Genomic DNA, 10,286 nt, shown 5'->3' with positions numbered 1-10,286 from the left:
CTTTGTTCTTGAAGCTCAGCTGAAACATGAACATGCTGGACTGACAAAAGCCATCTCTGCATAAAGGAAATAAACAGATCTAGATGGTTAATGAGTGACATAATCAGTTCTCTGGGAAATGCACATCGGCAAAGTATGAAAACAATGTGCAACTGAGATAATGAATTACCCTGTGCTGTGTTTACCTGGAGAAGCCTGGCATCCCCAGTGCATTGGTCTAAGACAGCTCAGCAGGGAGCAAGGCAATGGCTTACTGCGAATCAAGCAGGACAAAACAACCAGGAGGATCCCCAGAGACACTACACGCAGGGTGATGATGTCCAGGGTAGAAAGAGAGTTATAGGAAGGGTGCTGCTCAGGTAAGGTGACCACATGTCCCACTTTCACTGGGACCCCCCAATTTAAAATACTTGTTTTGGGTATCCCATTAGTTTGATTAAATGATCACTTCTGTCCCATTTGCAGAAGGATCCCCAGGATGTTTAAAAGGGGCTGGTGAAAATGGGATCCCCCCCACCACCTTCTCTCCAGAGCTGCATGCATACCCTCTCTGCTCTCCGGCACCCCATAACTCACCCTTCCACAACCCCGAATGATTCAGCATGCTCAGCTGAGACTGGAGCTCAGAGATATGTAAGCATGTCAGAGAATGGGGGGAGTGTAGTGTCCCATTTTAACATTACACAAATATAGTCCCTCTATAGTAGGGTTAAGCTCAGGGGAGGAGGCAGGTGGAATCTGTTCCCAGAATGGGATTTTACACCTCATTCCCTCACTACTTCTGAGAGCTTCTAGGTGTTAAGCAGTTCTGGTAGTCCAGTCTTCATTCAGGATACTAAACTGGCTGAACCATTCTGAAAATCTCATCAGGGTCGTAGGTTTTTTTAAAAAATAGACCCTATATTCCACCTACCACAGTTCCCTGTGCAGTTTCAGTTGGATACCATGCTCTTCTTCTCTTACACACCTAAGAACTATTGCTTTATGAAGATAAATAGCTGCCTTTGTTGCCCCCCCAGGATGTAGCGCAGGATGATGGGAAACCCAGCATTTCTACAGCTGGGTTACACGTTCTAGCCAGCTGTTACAGGGCTCTTAGGGTCTTCAGCATCAATTACAAATACACAGTAGTACTATGATAGTACCAACAGTATGCTTGGCACCTCACAAACAGTAAGAAACAAGGGTCCCTACCATGACAAACTCAGTCTAACTATGGAAGGATGGCAGATGCTAGAGAAATACCAAAAAATACTGCTATTTCCTGTACTTTTTTAAAGTAGGAAGACAGCTGTTCCCACAGTATTTGGGAATTTTTTAATATGGACCAAGGGGCAGTTTCCAAAGGGACTCTAATACCTAAATCCAAAAATTACATCCTTAAATCCCCCACTCATTACTGTCTAACCTTGGAGGTGAGTAATTCCCTCGACTAAGGAAGTCAAAGTCATTTGTCCCTGCCGGCCAGATGTGGAACACAAAGCGTCTCAGGGTCTGGTTAACCTGAGAGTGGCAGCAGAAGGGGTAATCCCTGTTGCTGCTGGAGCCTCTGTATTAGCAGAGCTCTGGAATTCAGGGGGTTAACATAGCTGCCACCCCCCTCCCTTTTCTCGTGCTGTTTTTAGTCATCAACATTAACTAAAAGACCCAAATTTCATTGCAGATAAGCGGGGTGGGTAGGAGACAAGCAGCAGTAATATTAACAGCTTGGGTTCTGGAGCAGGGGTGGGCAAAATGTGGCCTGTGGGCCAGATGTGGCCCGCTATCCCCTTCTATCCAGCCCATGGGGCCCCTAAAAATTTAGAAAATTAATATTCATTTGCTCCTGGCTGTCTGTCATGCAGCCCACAATGGCTTGCTAAAACTCAGTATGCGGCCCTCCGCCTGAAATACTTGCCCGCCCCTGTTCCAGAGCCACATCAATGTAGCAGCCCTGGCAGCTGCAGGAACAAGCACTGCAAACTGAATCTAACTCACAAAGACTCTTTTGTCCAGTCCAGGATGTAGTGTTAAAAGTTATAATTTAGAGACACACCCTAATTTAGAAGGGTTGGGAATTGAAAGTTCGTCCCTTAGTTTGGTGGTAGCTGCTGGTTAGTTAGAGAGAGCCTAAGGGTCTGCTGATGTTGCTTACTGCTCCACAATAAAGTTAGTTGTTTAGTTCTTCATATTCTTATATGTCTGTATTTATTGAACTCAGTGATCACCACATATGAGAAGTGCCATGGGCCAGATGACCCACATCCACAGGCCAGATTTAACCTCTGGGCCATGTGTTTGATGCCTCTGCTTTAGACACCTGTTTCCACCAGTAACCTCTCTCTGGACATTCCTGTGCAGTTAACGTAACTGAATAAACTGTGGAGCAATTTGCTCTGCAGTAAACTATTTCCAGGCACAATGTCTACATGTACACCTGGGACAGCAGCAAATTGAGCCAGGGAAAAACAGGTTAGGCCAGGGATGTCCCTGCCCTGCTTTGCCCCCTGCAGGCCCAGGTTCTAGCTGGCACAAGGCACAAAGGTTCAGGCCCAGGCACTGGGTGACGATGTCGGGCAGTGAAAGACGTGGCTGGGCCATAAGGCTCTGCAGCTGCCGAGCCATGTGGTTAGGCAGCAGTAGGAATATGGCCCCTGTCTGGCTGGGTTGATGGCACAATTTATACTGGGGTCAGCATCTACATTTGTGTTACTAGCTGTGTTTAAATGTGCAGTTACTGTGGCACCAATTTACTCACAAGTAAATTATGAGTAAATGGTACTGGACAAGGATCTACACATGCAGTGAAGCTGGAACAGATTTGCTGCCAATCTGTTCTTACATCCCAGGGCCCTGCACCACTGGGCAAGCTCCAGGCTCCAGCTGCAGCTGCCAGCCCTCTTCAGAAGGTAGCCTCACTTGCCACTTCGTGGCCAGGAGCAGTGTACCCAGCATAGACAGAACATGGCAGCATTCTCTTTGCTGCCTCTGCCACCCCATGCTATGGCTGCTCCAGCCCCTGCCCCTGGCAACAACAACCAGCACCCTGGGCTCCTGCTGGCCACCACGCTGGCCCTGCTGGTCCTTCATGCTGACTGCCACTGGCCTACAGCCGTCTTGCCCCTCCTGGCTCACCAATGTGCAGCGACTATTTGGCAGGCAACCACATGCCATCCTAGGACCTCTGCCGCACATCTGCCTCCTCAATCCCGTCTCCCTGGCTGGACCCCACCTCAGGTGGAGGGGCATAGCAAGTGGGTGCCCAGCTGGGAGCATGCCCTGGGGATGAGCTGGTGCTGCTGGCAGCAGGTGGTGTCATGGCCAGCCATGCCTCATGGCAGGGGCTGGGAGCTGGCACAGAAGATGCTGGCCAGGGTTCCCTCACCTGCTGGTGGAGGGTGCAGCCAGGGAGCTCAGTGATTCGGGTTGCTGGATGCCCAAGGGGCCCTCCCCCAGTGACATGTCACCATGGGTGCCATGCTGGGGCGGAGGCTTGGGCAGGCCACCTGTGCTGCTGTAGACACCATGGCTGTGGCCTGGGTCCCAGGGTGCAAGGATATCCATCAGTTGCTGCATAAATGGCATGGACTTAAAGGGTACAGTGGGTGGCCATCACATTTTGGTTGGCGATGGCCACCCACTGTGCCCAAAAGGCATTGACCTTTATGCAGCACTGCCACACCAACTGGTTCTGCTCATGCTCCTGCATCTGAGCTGACAGCCCCTCATAGACATGGACATTGGAGCACCCATCCCGCTCATACTGGTGCTGCACCTCTGCTTCATTCCACAGCACTATGAGGTTGCCAGTCTTCTCCTGTAACCAGCTGAGGCCCCAGGTGGCTGTCACGGGTGCGAGCTTAGGCAAGGCTGTTGCCATCGTGGGTCCCACTATGGCTCTCTAGGCCTCTACACAGCTATCCTTGTGCTGCCCGGCCAGGGAGCTGCCTGCAGCACCTAGTGCAGGGGTCTAGCATGAGACTAGCATGAGTGTGGCACAGGCAATGCCCTGCAGCAGCTACAGGATCCAGACAGGCTTCTAGGGTTGGGCTGCAGGCAGGTGCAGCTATCTGCAGCTGGAGCCATACAGGCAGTCCAGGCCTGTGGTGGGAGAGGCTCCCAGCCTGGAGCCCTGGGGCTAGCCTGAGGGTTACCCTCTAGTGGAAGGGCTAATCCAGGAGCAAATTTGCTCCTGGGTGACATCTATATGTGCATTACTGCACAGTAACTAATCGAGTGCAAATTTGCTACTTGCATTTGGAGGTAAAAGGGAGAAGGAGGGCTTGCTCAGCTTTTAACCCAATAGTCTAGTGCATGGGCATCAAAGATGTGGCCTGTAAGCTGACTGTGACTGACAGAGCCCCAGCTTCCAGCCCCCAATGATGCCCCTGGATCTCAGATTGATGCACACACCACACATGGTGCATCCTAAACCAGCCCTGATCTAAGAGCCAGTGATACAAGACACACATGGCCCCCACCCCAGTCAATCCAAAACATGTGCTGTATGCAGTGCCTGCTCCAGGACCCATGCTGCATGTGGCACCTACACTGGGCCAAACCAGAACACCCCCAGCATCCCAGATTAGCGCCTGCAGCTCCTGCTCTAGCCGGTCTCGGACTCTGCTGCATACAGCACCTGCTCCAGCTGGTCCTGCATATGCGCTGCATGTGGCACCTGCTCTGGCAAGTTCTGTATGCACACTGCATGTGGCACTTGCGCTGGCCAATCCATGCAAGCACCCACTCCAATTGGCCCTGTGCAGACACAGCATGCAGCACAGTCCTGAACCCAGCACAGCAGGTGCCATAGGTGCTGGATCTGACACATGCAGAGTGTCCATGAGCCTGAACTGGCCTGTGAGGCTGGCCCTGCACCATTCATCTGTCCCATGGAGGAGTGCCATGCCACTTATCTGAGTTTGACACCCCAGGTCTAGTGGTTAGGCCACTTACCTGTGTAATGACTTCCCAAGCAAGTATGATTTAGACATTCCCTAGATCCTGTCCTTGATGTCCTTCTGCACCTTCCATTTAGTATTTCCTTGGTAAAATGGATATGCAGTAGGGGGATAGTTTCTGTCCCACTGGGAGAAGTGACCAGAATCCATACCCTCTCCCTTTTGGGGGGTGTAGACAAGCCTTTAGTGAACCACAAGCCTCCTAGCTTGTAACAAAGTGGGAGTGATTAACTGAGACAACTGAATATTCACTCTGAACTCAGATGTTAAATGTTGTACTCCCTTGTGTTAGGGGGCCGTTGAGGGTAGGGAAAGTTGAACCTTGACCTTTCTGTGAAATGTCACTAAATAGTGACCTAACAAGTTACAAATGCTCTTAGTTTTCACTGGCAAAATAGCCATGATAAATATAAGGCCTTTTCTCTGGGGACCTGAGGACATAAGCCTTATGGGACAGATTTTAGTCCAGAAAACTGTTGAGAAGACTAAATGAGACATAGACAATGCTAGCAATACATAAGTCTACCCAAAGGCAAGTTGGTCCTCAGCTAGTAGCCATAGGTGCAAGGATCTTTGGTCTAGGGACATAGGCAGACATGGTTCTTAGGTACAATTAGGTGCTTAAATAATACGTGATACCCATGGTGGCTAATTATGAGCAAATATGCAGGAAGATGGAACATGATTTCTGTACTCACCTGGGTCCCAGGAAGACCAGAGTGGAATGGTGGTAATGTCTGTACCCAGGGCCTAAGGTTTTTTTCACAAGGAGTGGGTAATTCATAGATGTTAGGGTCGGAAGGGACCTCAGTAAGTCATCAAATCCAACCCCCTGCCCTGGGCAGGAAAGAGCACTGGGGTCAGATGACCCCAGCTAGATGCTTATCAAATCTCCCCTCCTCCCCAGGGTAGGGGAGAGCACCACCTCCCTTGGAAACCCAATCCAGATTCTGGCAACCCCGACTGTGAAGAAGTTCTTTCTAATGTCCAGTCTAAATCTGCTCTCTGTCACTTTGTGGCCATTGTTCCTAGTTACTCCCAGGGGTGCCCTAGTAAGTACAGCATCTCCTATTCCCTGCTGCCCTCCCCTGGTGAATTTATAGGCAGCCACAAGATCACCTCTCAGTAATAGGGCAGCTTTGTTTTCTAAATGCATATTAATTGAATATTTTACGGCTTCACCCACAAAGGCTTGTTTTCTCCAATTATGCCGAGGTCACGGAAATATAGTGGTAAGCCTGATGCAGATTCAAACCTTCTTCCATTCTGGGGATCTTCAAACATGGGCTTTATTTCAGGCTAATAGCTAGAGAGAACAATAAGGACCTGCATGGGGGAGAGGCAGGATAGTCTTATGCTTATGGCATTAGATAGGGATTTTGAATCCCTGGGTTCAGCTCCTAACTTTCAGGAAGCTTCCTGTATAACCTTGACCATATCACTAAATCTCTGTGTCTCCATTTCCTATCTGCAAAATGGGAGCGAGAGCACTGCCCTCTCACACAGTGGGGAGGGTTTGTGAGGTATGTCGAGGATGTGACCAGGTAGGTATCTAAATATCTAATATCTAAATGGACGTGTTTTCTGGGGTAAGTTTTGGATTGGGCAGACACAGGGGGGGGACAGTATAGAGAACCCAGTGGAGGTTTGCAAAGAATTTTTCATTTAGTTGTAAGAAATGGCCTGTTGTGGCTAAACTGGTATAATCAGGAACATGGATGTGTTCTTGCTCGTGGGACTTCAGGTCCCCAACTGACTGAGTTCTCAGCCAGTGTCTCTGATGGTTACATGACGGACCCACATCCTGACCTGCATGTCTATATAGTGAGATCACGGTCTCCAGGTAACTACCAAATGACAACTTCTGTGTTTAGCAGTGCATGCAGACCATTACCAGGTAGTTAATTTATATGAAATGAGTATGAATGAGTCTCTCTGGGAAAGTACGAACACCTGAACAATTTCCCACTGAGTCAAAGGGACAGGGCTTTACCATGCATCTGCTGTTCCCACTACTTGCCCATGCATACACTCTTACTCGGCAGCAAGTGGAACCTCAGCCATGGTAAATTAGTTTTCAGTGAAAAAGTTTCCTTTTGTCTTAAAAATCTGAAAGTTGTTTAGATGCTACCTCAGATAAGTCAGCCAGCAATTCTGGGGAAACGCTGTTAACCTTTGTTAGCCTAAATGACACTTGTCCAGCCATGTGAGAAGCATTTTTAGCACTTACACAGTTTGAGATGTCATTACCCATAGAGTGAGCTTGTCTACAAGCATATCTGACCCCAGCACTCTTTCCTGCCCAGCAGGGGGTCAGACTCAATGATTTGTTGAGGTCCCTTCTGACCCTAGCATCTATGAATTTACTGTGCAGTAGTGTATTAGCATGGTTTCTGCCCAGCACCCTACTGCGCAGTGTTATGGTTACTATGCATTTTCTTGTGTAGACGTGCCCAGTATGGAGGTGCAAGTGTCCTTACAGCTACCGGGCATGCTCGGTAGGCCACACGCAGGCATCCAATTTCATTCGGGTCACAGAGAGGAAATTCTTCCTGTGTTTTAGCATCAATAGCTGAAAGTCAGGGCACTCACCCAGATAGTAGGAGACCTGGGAGTACATCATAGATCAGGCATTATCCAGGCCCTTCTCCAGACATCCTTCTGCTCCCCTGTCAATTCAAGGACAGGTGAAAAGATTAGAAGAGGGGAGGAGCAGTAGTGGCACTCAGTCCCTGACCCTCGAACTGCATAAAAGCAGCCAGATGCATGCAACTGGCTGGTGGGCTCTGATCTCACTGGCATCCAGGATCTCTCTGAGGTGTAGATGCGCCATGCTCCCTTCAGATGTCTAATGCATGTGCAATGAGCTCTCCTCACCATGCATATACCATACCGCTGAAGAGCATGTGATCACACACTCCTTTCTGCAATTCTGGCTTTACCCATGGCAAATCACAGTGGAAGTTACAGCAGATTAAGCTGAATATGAGCCAGCAGCGTGCTTTTTTGTTTTGTTTTTTGCAACAAAAGGCCAATAGCACATGGGGCTGTAAAATTGGAGTATCACTTGCAAATCAAGGGAAGTGATTCTTGTACTCTATTAAGCACTCACTGGTGAGGTCTTAGCTGAAGTACCGCATCGAGTTTTGGACTTTCCACTTCAGAAAAAGTGCAGACGAATTCGAATCCAGTGGAGAGTGCTAAAGGTGACTAGAGACCTGGGAATCATGACTTATGAGGAAAGGATGAAAGAGCTAGTATTATTGAGTAGGGAGTAGAAAAGAAGGAAGGGACTATTTGATAATAGCACCTTTGATAAGAGCCTAAAGGGTAACCACCATATGGAGGCTGAAGATAGACTAGTCTGTGGCCTCAGAGTATAGGGACAAGGAGCAATAGTCTTTCATTCTGTGATGGGAAATTTAGGTTGAGTATTTAAGTTCTCACCGTACAAGTGATAAAGCGCTAGAACAGGCTGTGGGAGGTTGTGGAGGTTTTTAAGAACAGGTTAGACAGCCACTGGACAGAATGGTTTAGTCAGAAATGATTCTTTCTTGAGCAGGGGGTTGGACTACCTGACTCCTGATGTCCCTTCCAGCTCTAGTATTCTGTGATTCTTCCACAGGTCACTCCTCACTATCAAGCATGCCTTTTTGTACCTTCAGCAGGCCCGCAGCAGTCCGTTCTCTCCCAGGAGGCAGGTAAGGATAGTACCTTGCAGGTATGCAGTACTTTCTATATTCAAAGTGCTACACAAACACTAAAGAACTCCTCCAGTACTCCAAACACAGAGGGAAAGTAACATTACTGGTATATAGATAGGTAAAAAGCAGACAAATGAAGCAACTTAGCCAAGGATACACTGTGACTAGTGGCAGAGCCAGGTTTAGGACACCCTGGATCACTAGCCAATGTCCTGAGCCACAAACAAGGAATAAGGGGCATCTGTAAATGCAGACATCACAGGGGCCTTCGAGACAGTTGGCAAACTACATGAGTGCGCTGCACTGCCACAATATGGCTCATGCAGAAACCTGTTCTTTAATATCATCCTGCACAAACATGCTTAGCACTGATCTAGTGCCTGCCAGTCAAAGACTGTAAAACATTTTGCTGGCACTGATGAGCTAAGGCTCACACCAGGCTTGCTCAGTATTATTCACCTCCTTCAACAGATGGTGAAAGTGGGGCCCAGAGAGAGAAGTGTGCCAAAAATCCATCTCCCTTAAAACCATTGGGTGCCTATAGACATGCGGGGATGCTGCTCTGACATGCTGTAATTACAGTATGTTGGAGTGGACTCAATTATTCAAGCTTACTGCAGTGTGTTAATTAGCGTGCTCCAGCAGCTGCTGTGTCTCATATTCAGTGTCCCCGCATTTCAAAATGGCAGTGGGGACACTAACTAAAGTTTGTCAAACAAGCTTTAGTTAAAGCACCCCTGCTGCCATTTTGAAGCACAGGGTGCTGAATACACGAAACACTGCAGGCGCTTTGATGAGAGTGGTTCTCAGCATCGCTCTAATTAAAATCACCTCCTCCCCCCGGAGCATATGGAAAGACACCCACTGTGAGTTTGGTCTTTGGCCTTTATGCCTTCAGGTTTGTCCTAGGTCAAACTGCAGGATAGAATCCAAGTCAGAGCTAGAACCCCAGACTGGATAATACCAGGCCTGTGTTTCCACCAATAAATTATGCTTCCCTCCCTTCACAGGCTTCCTTGCAGAATCACAAAGTTCCCACCTTCATGCCTACTACAATACCTATACAGTGAATTTTAGTTATCTCAGGCTTGGTGCGTCTACTGCTTGTTAATGAGAACAATGATTGGACCCCCCTCAACGGCTCTGGCAATGGCATTCATGCTTTTTCCATGTCTTCCAGCAGTGTTATACCTAGTGCCAAAGTCCTACTCCTAGCTTTTCTTCAGCTCATTGAATTAGAGGAAGAGGAAGAAGCTTTTTCTACACGGAAAAAATGAGAGCATTTGGAGTCAAACTCTTACTGGTTCCCGGGTCACGATGAGAAGCTAAGAGCAGAAACCAAAATGAAAGACTCTCAGCAAGGTAAATTTTGGTCTCCAGGGGAAGGTGGGAGGCAGGAGCTGTATGGGAGACTCATGTCTGCGTGGCTGTTTGGCTTCTCATGCCCATTTACACTGCCCCATTGGGAACAGTTTCTGTGCTTTGGAATGTAATCACACTTTGTTCTTCAAGCAAGCTGCCTTGTCTAGATACTTATCAGCACACTGTACACCCTGCTTTGGCTAGTCATGTGTGAAAGTGTGAGCCATCAGGAGGGACTGAAATGTATAAGCTGCACCTGAGAACCAAAGTATTTCATTAT

General features: G+C 48.4%; 1 long non-coding RNA gene across 1 annotated transcript; it reads left to right on the top strand.

Annotated features, from left to right (window-relative positions):
* Positions 1-231: 231 nt before the first annotated feature.
* On the top strand, positions 232-9,954 carry LOC149859504 (uncharacterized). The gene is made up of 3 exons (XR_016443656.1): positions 232-359; positions 8,566-8,641; positions 9,825-9,954. It is a non-coding gene; the product is annotated as an uncharacterized LOC149859504 (long non-coding RNA).
* Positions 9,955-10,286: the final 332 nt, after the last annotated feature.

This window comes from Crocodylus siamensis, chromosome 7 (genome assembly GCF_052110815.1).
Source record: "Crocodylus siamensis isolate JL-2025a chromosome 7, ASM5211081v1, whole genome shotgun sequence".
NCBI classification, from domain to species: Eukaryota; Metazoa; Chordata; order Crocodylia; family Crocodylidae; genus Crocodylus; species Crocodylus siamensis.
This window is presented reverse-complemented; position numbering and strand designations above follow the sequence as displayed.